Genomic DNA, 13,224 nt, shown 5'->3' on the forward strand with positions numbered 1-13,224 from the left:
AAAAGGCAAAACTGAAAACGTGAAAAAAGCAGGGATTATCTGATGTTAAGGAGAGTGAGAGTAAATAGCCAAACCCCAGAACACTTTAGGGCAGTGAAACTATTTGTATTAGTCAGTTCTCACCCTGCTATAAAGAAATACTTGAGACTGGATCATTAATAAAGAAAAGAGGTTTTTAGTTGGCTTACAGTTCTGGAGGACATACAGGAAGTACAACCTCCTTCTTCTGGGAAGGCCTGAGGAAACTTACAGTCATGGCAGAAGGCAAAGGGAAAGCAGGTTCATCTTACATGGCCTGAGCTGGAGCAAGAGAGAGAGGGGAGGGAGGCGCTACACACTTTTAAAACAATCAGATATTGGATATAACTCACTCATTCACTAACACAAGAACAGCACTGATGTTATGGTGCCATGGCATTTATGAGAACTCTGCCCCTATGATCTAATCACCTCCCATCAGCTCCCACCTCCAACACCGGTTATTACAATTTGACATGAAATTTGGGTGTGAACACAGATCTAAACCTATCATTTTGGCCCTCCTCTGTGAAAATCACTTGTCTTTCTCGCATTGCAAAACACAGTTATGCCTTCCAACAGTACCCCAAAGTCTTAACTCATTCCAGTATTAACTCAAAGTCCAAAGTCTCATCTGAAACAATGCTAGCCCCTTCTGCCTATGAGCCTGCAAAATTAAAAACAAGCTAGTTACTTGCAAGATACAGTGGAGGCAGAGGCATTGGGTAAATACTGTCATTCTAAAAAGGAGAAATTGGCCAAAAGAAAGGGGCTATAGGCCCTATGCAAGTCTGAAACACAGCAGAACAGTCATTTAACCTTAAAGCTCCAAAATAATCTCCTTTGACTTCATATCCCACATCCACGGAACACTGAGGGGCAGGGTGGTTTCCCAAAGCCTTAAGAAACCCTGCCTCTGCGACTTTGCAGGGTTCAGCCCCTGTGGCTGCTTTTATGGGTTGGTATTGAGTGCCTGTGGCTTTTCCAGGTGTATGGTACACGCTGTCAGTGGATATTCCGTTCTGGGGTCTGGATGACAGTGGCCTTCTCACAACTACACTAGGCAGTGCCCCAGTAAGGACCATGTGTGAGGGCTCCAACCCCACATTTCCCTTCTGCACTGCCCTAGGAGAGGTTCTTCATTAGGGTTCTGTCCCTGCAGCAGGCTTCTCCCTGGACATGCAGGCTTTTTCACACAATCTCTGAAATCTAGGTGGAGGCTCCAAGCCTCAACTTTGGCACTCTGTGAACCCTCAGGCTTAACGCCACATGGAAGAGGCCAAGGCTTAGAGCTTGCACCCTCTGAAGTGGAAGGCTGAGTTGAAGCCCTTTGAACCACAGATAAAACTAGAGAGTCTGGGATGCCGGAAGCAGTGTTCCAAGGTTGTACATCATTGCAGGACTCTGAGTATGGCCCACAGAACTATTCTTCCTTCCTAGCCCTCTGTGCCTATGATAGGAGAGGCTGCCATGAAGGTTTCTAAAATGCTATCAAGGCTTTTTTCTCATATTGCTTTGTGTATTAGTACTTTTAAAAAAATTATTATTTAGGCAAATTTCCACAGCTGACTTGAATTCTCCTCTGAAACTCAGCTTTCCTTTTCTACCACATAGCCAGGCTGTAAATTTTTCAAACTTTTACACTCTGCTTCTTTTCTAAATATAAGTCCCTGTTTTAGATCATTTTTTCACTCATGCTGTTTGAAGCAGCCAGGTCACATCTTGAATATTTCATAGCTTAGAAGTCTCTTCCAGCAGACACCCTAAATCAGGCGTCCCTAAACTTTTTACACAAGGGGCCAGTTCACTGTCCCTCAGACTGTTGGAGGGCCGCCACATACTGTGCTCTTCTCACTGACCACCAATGAAAGAGGTGCCCCTTCCTGAAGTGCGGAGGGGGGACGGATAAATGGCCTCAGGGGGCCGCATGCAGCCCACGGCCGGGTGGTAGTTTGGGAATGCCTGCCCTAAATCATTATGCTCTAGTTCAAAGTTCCACAGATCCCTAGGTCAGGGCCACAATGCAGTCAACCTCTTTGCTAATACATAACAAAAGTGACCTTTGTTCCATTTCCCAATAAGTTCCTCATTTCCATCTGAGACCTCCTCAGCCTGGACTATCAGCATTTTGGTCACAACCATTCAAGTCTCTAAGGAAGTTTCAAACTTTCCTTCACATTCCTGTTTTCTACAAAGCCCTCCAAACTCTTCCAACCTCTGCTCATTACCCAGTTCCAAAGTCACTTCTACATTTTCAGTTTTCTTTATAACAATGTCCCACTCCTTGGTAGCAGTAATCTGTGTTAGTATCTTTTCACAATGGTATAAAGAAAAACCTAAGACTGGATAATATACATATAAGGAAAAGACTTTTAACTGGTCCATGGTTCTGCAGGCTATGCAAGAAGTATAGTGGTTTCTTCTATGGTCATAGCAGAAGGCAGGGGAAAGCAGGCTCATTTTACAAGGCCGGAGCAGGAGCAAGAGAGATGGGGAGGTGCCACACACCTTTAAACAATCATATCTCGTGATAACTCATTCACTCACTATCACTAGAAGAGCATCAAGGTGATATTGTTAAACTGTATCTGAAACTCTGCCCCTATGATCTAATCACCTCCCAACAGGTCCCACCTCCAATGTTGGGGATTACAGTTAAATATGAGATTTGCGTGGGAACACAGATCCAAACCATATTACTATACTATATGATTCTATAATGGTGGATACATGCAATTATTCTTTCTACACAACTTATAGAATGTTCAATATGAAGAGTGAACTCTAATGTAAACTGTAGATGTTATTTAATAATAATGTATCAATATTGATTCTTCAATTGTAATTGATGAAACATATCACACTAATACAAGTTGTAAATATTAGGGAAAGTTGGGAAAATAGGAGGTTTACCAGGGCAGTTTGTACTTTCTGATCATTTTTTTCAGTAAAACCTAAAAACATCTTTAAAAAAAAGAAGTCTACTATTTAAAATGCATATTTTAAAGAGAGATATTGCATCAAATACTACCAGTCACTGCCTAATATTGTTTCTATTTTATCTGTGATAATCCCCAATGCAAAGCAGATCTTAAGTAACAGTTTCAGAACAAGTTAGAGGTCCAATTCAAAGACAATTTACTGTCAAGTTGTAGTATAGAGAAGAGCGTTATCAAGACCCTTCTAACTGACCATGTTTAAGTAAAAATGGAAAATCAGGCCCACAGCTATACAAAATACCGAGATTTATCAGGCCATGGTGAGAATGAGGCCTGCTGCAAGTCACAGTGACATCTCGGAGACCCATCTAGTTCATTTCCGGCTATTACTCAATGTCTTTGTGTCTTTCCAATCTTTCTCTGCCCATCATTTAATAATTTAAAAAACTAGTTTTAAATTACTTTTGGTTTCTTCGATGACTAATCATTTCATATTCACAATTTTTAAAATTTTATATAGCTGACACAATTTTTAAATATTCATACATGAATTTAGTAAATGCTTTTACCTTGAACCTATTCACCACTCATTAAAACACTCCACAGAATATGAAGAGAAATCTTAAAACATTCATGAATGAAATGATATATCTGAATTATAATTATTTATAAAAACACAAATGTCATTAGGTTTTTTAAAGTTTTACATTGCAATTTATTAATATATAGCTGTTTAGTTTTTAGAGAGACTACAGAAGACTTGAATTCTGAAAACCATGACTCATTCGTTACTAGAATTCTCAAACAAAATATGATCCATCACAAATGTTGCATGTAACATTTTCATAATTTAATGCTTGACTAAACTGAAATAATGGCAGAATTTTTATTTGGCTTAACACATGTATCTAGAAAACTCTGTTGGCAGGTCTGAGACTGATAGTTAAACTGCGTTGAGATTGCTTGTCCTAGATTGTCTTACAAAGAGCATATGTCATCTACATGATTGGAGTCTATTTCACACGTTCTTAGCCTAAACAGAATACCTATTAACTTCACTGGGAATTCAGAATGTTTAAAGTTTGATTAAGTCTTCTTTGGGAGCCGGAATAGTAGCCAGCTGTAACCCCTTCAGCTGTTCCATTAAAGTTCAGTTTTCATATTTAAGGTAATTCATACTGACTTTCTCTAAGGTACACTTTTCACAAAATGTCTGTAAATTTTGTGCTTATTTTGTCAAGGTAATATATACTTTCTAACATTTGATTAAATAAGCATTTTAAAAGGCAGTACAAAGATCATCAGGTATTTCTTTTTATTTTTCACTTGAGTTTTCATATTGGTTCAGGATGTTGGAGATGCTCAAACTCAGTCCCTCTTTGATCATAGAGCATGGACTACAAAATAATTTTATTGATAATATGAATGGTCCACATGAATGCCAAATGATTGCTATGACTATATATTAGTGAAGACAAAACTTTGACAAAGACAATGACAAATGTGACTTTATATTTTATGAAAACAATGCCTAATTTTTCAGATAGCAACTTAATTAATTGAGTGCTAATATGGCAACTTAATTAAGGCTCTGATCATCGAAACGTCTACTCACACTGGCTATACTAATTCTATAGAGAACAGGTTGGTCTATAACACCATTAAAAATGTATTTCAGGTCCCAGTTCCCTTGGAGTTATAATATATTGCTCAAGTACTGAAATACCACTGGAATAATAAAAATAGCAACAAAAAGTGCAAATTCTTACAGAGAGCTTACCATGTGTCAGAGATTTTTTAAGCACTTATAATGAATCATCAGCTTCTTATGACAGAGCTATAAGTAGGTATTATTATCTCCATTGTATACTAAAAAAACGATGAAGTACAGATACAGGGGTGTGTTTGTAAATGTTTAACAAGCTTCTAAGTAGAATGAGACCTAATTTGTAGTCTTTGCCAATTTTCATGATATAAACACTCCTACAACAATCACCATAGATTTCAAGCCACTAAAATGACTTAGCTGAACATGGAGTTGAGAAGATATGCACAGTACCTCACAATTATGTACTACTTATGCCAGCCAGATTAATAGATGGAAATAATCTGAACAGGATAGATTAATAGTAAAATGATAAGTGATGAGTTTTGAGTATTTATAAATTCTGTATTTTATAGACATAAATTTACATAATTAATTTTTAATAAAGACTCCTCTTAACAACTGACTTACAGAATTTTTGCAAACATAAAAGTCAAGTTCCAGGTCTTGACTTTTATATTTGCAAAATTCTGTAAGTCAATGTTAAGTGGAGTCATTATTAATAATTAATTATGGCCGGGCATGGTGGCTCAAGCCTGTAATCCCAGCACTTTGGGAGGCCGAGGCGGGTGGATCACGAGGTCAAGAGATCGAGACCATCCTGGTCAACATGGTGAAACCCCGTCTCTACTAAAAAAATACAAAAAATTAGCTGGGCATGGTTGTGCCTACCTGTCTCAGGAGGCTGAGACAGGAGAATTGCCTGAACCCAGGAGGCGGAGGTTGCGGTGAGCCGAGATCGCGCCATTGCACTCTAGCCTGAGTAACGACTGAAACTCCGTCTCAAAAATAAAAAAAAATAAAAAAATAATTATGTAAATTTATGTCTATAAAATATAGGTGAGGGGGAGGAAGGCAGCAAATCACACTGCCACGTGTATACCTATGCAACAATCTTGCATGTTCTTCACATGTACCCCAAAACATAAAATGCAATAAAAAAAATAAAATAAAATAAAAAGTCAAGTTCTCATGCATTTATAGAGCCAGTATAAGCTGGCTTTAAATGGCACAAAAAAGTTAAATAACTTGCTCGAGGAGAGTAAGTAAATAATATGAAGTGTGTGGCTGTACCATGCTCACAACCACCACTTCAGATAGGTGCTTATTATTATGCCCATATTATAAATGAGGAAACAAATATGAAAATGTTCATCCCTTTTCATACAGAAAGACAATGACAGAGATACTGTTCAAAGCTACGTGGTTCCACTGTCTCTGCTCCAAGTCCCTAGATGAGAATACATCTCAGTGTGTCATAATTCAGCAAGAAAATGTAAACATTGTAAGACAAAAATCTCCCCACTTTGTTGTAACCAATCATCTGTTACTTATGTAAAAAATGATATATGAAAAATACATCTATGTCCATGTTTTTCTCTAAGCGATTTCACAAACATTCAATACATTGGATCATTTGATCTTGAAAATCCTATTTGTCCTCCTATCATAAATCACAAAACTGAGTACTGAGTCAGTAAATGTTCTAACCAAGTTGTAGTTAGGAAATGATGAGACCAAAATTTAGTTCAGGATTTATTTAAGAAATATCAGTTCCATATAAAAACTCAGCTCTACTAGGTTGTGTTTAAAGCCTGAAGAAATGGTATAAAAATGACAATGCAGACCTAGATTGTTCCTGAAAGTGTCAGGCCTGTGACAAGAAATGTTTCCTTATTGGGAATGAAACAAGAAACAAAGAAGTAAAGCAGAGTCCAATAGCTGCTGCCACCTGAACCCTCCTCTCAGACTGCTGCAGGCGCAAGTCCACCCACACCCTGAGGCTCTGGCCAGATTTTCTGTCCTGTGCACCCTCAGTACTTCTAGCCACTTCTCTACCATCAACCCAATCTCCAGAGCAATACGCTGCTTTTTAAATCATAGAATCAATGGGAAAGCAAAATTCAGCATGTTTTAAAATTTAAAACTAAACTCAGTGTTATTTTTGTTCATCATTTATAGTCCTCTTTAATCTTACTAAAATAAATAAATAAATAAAAAACAACAAGTACAATTCTTCTACACCTAACTAGAAATTTTAGAACTTGGAACTTGTAACCTATCACAAGTAATAAAGTTTCATGAGAACCTCAAGTGTGTCTTTCTTTTCTTCTACTATGACATGCAGTGTTGCAGAATTTAGATTTAACTGCTAAGACTGTAAACAGCTGGACAGCAAGCTCCACGAGGGAAGGAATATTTTTAAGGCTGCTTAACATAATGTCTCTTTCATAGAAGAGGATCAATAAATATTTACTAATTACATTTTGTTAATATGGGAACACAGTAGATTAGAGGGCTCCAGAAGTGTATGATAATAAATTTTGTTGTTTTAATCACCACTAAGCTTGTGGTGATTTATTACAGTAGCAATAAAAAGCAAATACAGTCAGCACTGATGCAAAGAAAACCAAGTAAATCATTATGTTTCAGAAGCACCAGAAAGTCATTAAGTTTACTCTAGATAAGAACATCCTTATGAGACAGAGTCAGGATGGAACTCAACTCCCCTTCTCCCCGACCCTGGTGTCCCACCAAGGAAGGAAGGACATCTACAGTAACTTGATGGGGGTGGGGACCTTGTGGCCACTATTGACCACAAGTAGACAATCCAGACCTTGGACCATAAATCTTGCTCCAGGTGCCATGCCCACTGGTCACAGGGCCTTAGAAAAACTACGATAAGCAATGTCCCACCGTAAATCTTACTTAAGATACTGTATCTACTGATTGTGGGACCTTGAAACGAAAATCCCACCTTAAATCTTAGGCAAAGAAGTTAATACTGTCTCCTGTATGCATACAGACCAGAAGAATGATCAATCCTTTACCTTAGCTTCATTATAATACTAAAAATTACACCTAGGAGTGGAGATTTAACATGGTAATGAGACACGCGACACCTGAAGAAGTATGAATAAGCATGTTATCCAACTGTGTGAGTACCAGAATTTCTCCACCTGTAGAAACCAAAACTTCACTCTCTGCCTGCTTTATTCCCTTTAAAATTACTCTCCTGATACTCTTTGGAGAGTTAGCAGGTAATTTTCTCTCCTGTGCTGCCTACCTTGTGTTTGAATATAATCCCCTAATAAAAAGTTTGGCTGGGAAACTTACTCAGCCCCCTGCCAATTTCTGTTAAATCAGAGTCAAGAACCTGTGGTAGGTAACACTTAGATGAATCCAGTTAGCTCAGATTTTTCTTCATGTATGTGTTCCAGAAACAGTACAGGCAAGGCTGTCACTGCCTGCATTACTGAGAGAGACCAGTGACACAAATGATCCTTTGTACTAAACAGAGACAATTATCACATCTTCTCTGAAAATGTTTCTCTGATGTCACTGCCAACAGATAGAATCCAGTGGTCTTGGTTCTTAATTGGCTTCTGGGTGTGAGGAGTAAGCTAACAGGCAGGCAGTCCCTTCACTCCATCAACGTTCTTTAGGATCATCCTATAATTTTGAATGTGTCTCTTGTTCTCTAAATTCTGTAAGAGCCCAAAAATAATTGGAAGCGCCCCATAAAGTTTTTCTTTGAGGCTACTGATTGATCTAAATTCAACTTGTTCAAACATCCCCAGATATTCTATTGTCAATTATTTTAAAAAGATCTTTTTTTCTGAACAACACTTTCAAATGAAACTGAGGTTCCTGGAGGTATAATGAATTGAAGCATTTCTTTTTTAAATAGGAGAATCTACTCCTCAAATATAGGCAATGATTAGTTACTCTGTCAAATTATTTGATTATTACCCTTAATACTTCTGCAACTAGCATTAAGTCAAGAGGTGCCAGCAAAATTAAGAAATCCAAGATCTGACAGAGACTGATAAAGCCTTGGGCAGTTGGAGAGTTCACTTATCTTTCTCTTCTATTTTTCCTTAAATTGAGTTCATAATTTCTGCCAGGAGTGGTGTGAGAGTTAATTGAGTGTTGAAATTAGGAACTTCTTAGATAAGCTTTGGAGCACTGTGGCATGGTATGTAACTTACAATTCCGGTCTCCATTTTTCAGTCATATTCCGAGTGAGACAACTCACATCTCATACATTGTGTATATCTATGTTAACATCTGTATTTATATATGAGTATCTTTAACTAAATTGAAATCTAGCACTACACATTCTTTTTCTGCACAATAATTTACAACAGAAGTTTATTTTATGTTTTTTTTTTTTTTTTTTTTTTTTTTTTTTCCAAGATGGCAGATTAAAGGTTTTTAGCATGCCTTAGCCACTTGGAAAGAGCAAAATAATTGCATAAAAGTCAACTCTGTGAGCTTTAATTCAAGAAAATAGGAATCCACTGGGATCATGAGAGACATCCCAGAACACAGGGAAAATGCCAGCAAACAGCTCCTGTGACAGCATTTGGCTAATAAAAGGAGTGAAGTCCCAGAATGTCAGCAAAACAGAGAGATTCCCTCTATGAGTCACATTTCCACTAGGGATCCATGTAAACCAGGATGAGGAAAAACATTTGCTTTTTCCCAAGCCCTGGAACTAACTTGGGGAAAGGCTTGGGGATGCAATGAGAAAAAGACGCCATGAAAACTTGCAGACATTTTCCAAACCTAGGACCAAGAGCAGGATGTCATTTTTAATACAGGTGCATACAAACTCAGCCATTCTTTGGTGACCCAGCAGCATGGCAAGACCGACAGTTCAGCCTGAGACCAGAGACTGAAACACCTGCTCTGCAGTGGAATAGGTGTTCCCACAGCCAGTAGGCACTGTAATCCTATTCTCCCTTGCCACAGGCCTGGGGTGGAAGGAGAGCTGCTACAGCTGCAGTTTCTCCTGAGTGGTGAGACTTGCAGCCAGGGCCAGCCTGGAAATTAGAAGTGGTCTGGGTATATCAGTACTAGATGCCCCAGCCTGTTCCCCTGAGGTTGTGGAGTGCCCTCTCTGCTCCACCGCCAGAGAGAAAACCAGGCATTTGGAGCACCTGCTTGTCGCAGCCTGAGCTGTCCCACTCTTCATTAACATAGATCAAGGTCCAGCAGGGCCGTTTCCATTCCATGCTCAGGCAGATCTTCCGTCATCTGAAATATCCACACGACTGGATTAGGAGTCTATGATACCCATCATTCTTGTTCAGAGAATTCAGGGCCATAAAGGTTTCCCAGATCCATTCCTAGGCACACCTCTGGGCACTTGGTGCCCCCCCTCCCCACCACTGAATTCCCTCTTGCTGCTCATGCTTGTGCCTGCCATTGAGAGACTTGTAGGCAGACCTGCCTCATCTGGCCTAGCCCACCTTGGCCTCTGCCCCACTGGGGCTGTTCAGAGAGCTCAGACAACTGTGAACTCCATTAACTGGTCCCCATGCTTGAGGCAACATAGAGATTCTCGCAGTTTTTTCACTGGGAGAACCTATAAGAACCATCTGCTGGCTTTTAGGTCAAACTGAACAGTCCAATATAAAAGCTGCAGTCAGAAGTGCACTGGATTTTGAGAAGTGCATATCCTTTGCCAATTTTTTGATTTTTTTTTCTAGTAAATTTGTTTATGTTCCTTGTATATTCTGGATATTAGAACTTTGCCAGATGAGTAGATTGCAAAAAATTTCTCCTATTCTGTAGGTTTCCTGTTTACTCTGATGATATTTTCTTCTGCTCTGTAGGATCTCTTTAGTTTAATTAGATATCATTTGTCAACTTTGGCTTTTGTTGCAACTGCTTTTGGCATTTTTGTCCTGAAGTCTTCGCCCATGCCTATGCCCTGAATGATATTGCCTAGGTTTTCCTCTAGGGCTTTTATGGTTTGGGGTTTTACGTTGGAGTCTTTAATTCATCTTGGGTTAATTTTTGTATAAGGTGTAAGGAATGGGTCCAGTTTCAGTTTTCTGCATATGGCTAGACAGTTTTCCCAGTACCGTGTACTGAATAGAAGATCCTTTCCTCATTACTTGTTTTTGTCAGATTTGTCAATGATCAGATGGTTATAGATGTATGATGCTATTTCTGAGGTCTCTGTTTCACTTCATTGGTCTATATGTCTGTTTTGGTGCCAGTACCATGCTGTTTTTGTTACTGCAGCCTTGTAGTATAATTTTAAGTCAGGTAGTACGATACTTCCAGCTCTATTCTTTTTGCTTAGGATTGTCTTGGCTATATGAAGTCTTCTTTGACTCTATGTGAAATTTAAAACAGATTTTTCTAGTTCTGTGAAGAATGTCCATAGTAGTTTGATGAGAATAGCATTTGAATCTATAAATTACTTTGGGCAGTATGGCCATTTTCATGATACTGATTCTTCCTATCCACGAGGATAAAATGTTTTTCCAATTGTTTGCATCCTCTCTTATTTCCTTGAGCAGTGAATTGTAGTTTGCCTTGATCCTTCACATCCCTAGTTGACTGTATTCCTAGGTATTTTATTATCTTGGTAGCTATTGTGAATGGAGGAAGTTCATTCATTTATGTGACCAAAAAAAAATATGAAGAAAAGCTCAACATCATTGATCATCAGAGAAATGCAAAACCACAGTGAGATACTATCTCATGCCAGTCAGAATGGGGATTATTAAGAAGTCGGGAAACAATAGATGCTGGCGAGGCTGTGGAGAAACAGGGACACTTTTACACTGTTGGCAGGAATATAATTTACTTCAACCATTGCAGAAAACAGTATGCTGCTTCCTCAAGGATCTAAACCAAAAATACATGTGACCCAGCAATTCCATTACTGGGTATATACTCAAAGGAATCATTCTACTATAAATACATTTGCACACATATGTTTATTGCAGCACTATTTACAACAGCAAAGACATGGAATCAACACAAATGCCATTAATGATAGCCTGGATAAAGAAAACGTAGTAGATATACACTATGGAATACTATGCAGCCATACAAAGAAATGAGATCACGTTCTTTGCAGGGACATAGATGAAGCTGTAAGCCATCATCCTCAGCAATCTAACACAGGAACAGAAAACCAGAAACTACCTGTTCTCACTCATAAGTTGGAGTTAAACAATGAGAAAGCACAGAGACAGAGTGGAAAACAACATACATCAGGACATGCAGTGGGTGGGGGGTAGTGGAAGGGACTTAGAGGATGGGTCAATAGGTTCAGCAATCCACCATGGCACATGTATACCTGTGTAACAAACCTGCACATTCTGCATGTGTATCCCATTATTTTATAAGAAATTTAAAAACATAAAAATAACAAACAAAAACATAAAAATAACATAGGGTTAAATAGAAGCAAAGCTAAAAGATCCCACCCATTATTCTCCATAGTCACATCCCAACAGAAGGGATGGAAGGGAACAGGAAAGAATAAGATAATATTATATAGAAAGAAAAAGAAAAACTCCTATCTGCAAGAAAATAAATACAAAACTTAAAGGTGCCAGAATCTACAGAAGAAATCAACACAATAATTATGATCAGTTCAAGAATTCTGTCACTGTGAAAAATGTGAATGTAGTAACACCATTAAAGGATCACACTAACTCTCAAGCAATGCTAACCAAAATGGGAACTCAGAAATGACAGATAAAGAATTTAAAGCATGGATTGCAAGGAAGCTCAATTAAGATCCAAGACAAGGTTGAAAATCAACACAAGGAAACTTCAAAGCAACCCAGGAAATGAAGGAAGAGATAAATGTGCTAAAAGCAAATTAACAAGAGCTTCTAGAATTGAAAAAGTCACTTAATAAATTTCAAAATAAAATTAAAACCTTTAACAATAGACTGGATGAATCATCAGAAAGAATTTCAAAGCTCAATGTCTTTGAATTAAAACAGACACAAATAAAGAAAAAAAATTGTAAAATGAACAGTCTTGAGAAACATGAGATAATATAAAGTGATCAAATTTAAGAATTATTATAGCATTCCTGAAAGAGGAGAAAAAATATATAAGCTGGGAAACGTATTTGAGGAATAATTCAAGAAAAATTCCTCTAATCGTGGTAGAGAGGTTGACATCCTGATACAGGAAATCCAGAGACTATCCACAAAGTAAACATCACCAAGGCAGACCATCACAGTTTGTCTAATTTCAATGCTTAAGAAAAAAATCTTAAAGGCAGCTAGAGAAAAAAGTCAGATCACATACAAAGGAGTTCCATGAAGGTAAAGATGGACTTTTCAACAAAAACCCACAAACCTGGAGAGACTAGGGGTCTAGCAATTTTTAGCATTTTTAAAACTAAGAAATTCCAACCAAGAAGTTCATCTTCCACAAAAGTAAGTTTCATAAGCAAAGGAGAAGTAAAATATTTTCTAGAGAATCAAGTTCTAAGTGAATTTGTTACCACTAGATACCCCTTACAGGAGATTCTAAGGTAGTTCTAAACATAGAAATAAAAGAATTATATCTGCTACTAAAAACACCCTTAAGTACCTAGCTCATAGACTCTATAAAGCAACCATGTAATAGAAATTACAAAGCAACCAGCTAACAACTTTACAATAGAAT

The sequence above is a fragment of the Saimiri boliviensis genome, chromosome 12, assembly GCF_048565385.1.
Source record: "Saimiri boliviensis isolate mSaiBol1 chromosome 12, mSaiBol1.pri, whole genome shotgun sequence".
NCBI lineage: Eukaryota > Metazoa > Chordata > Mammalia > Primates > Cebidae > Saimiri > Saimiri boliviensis.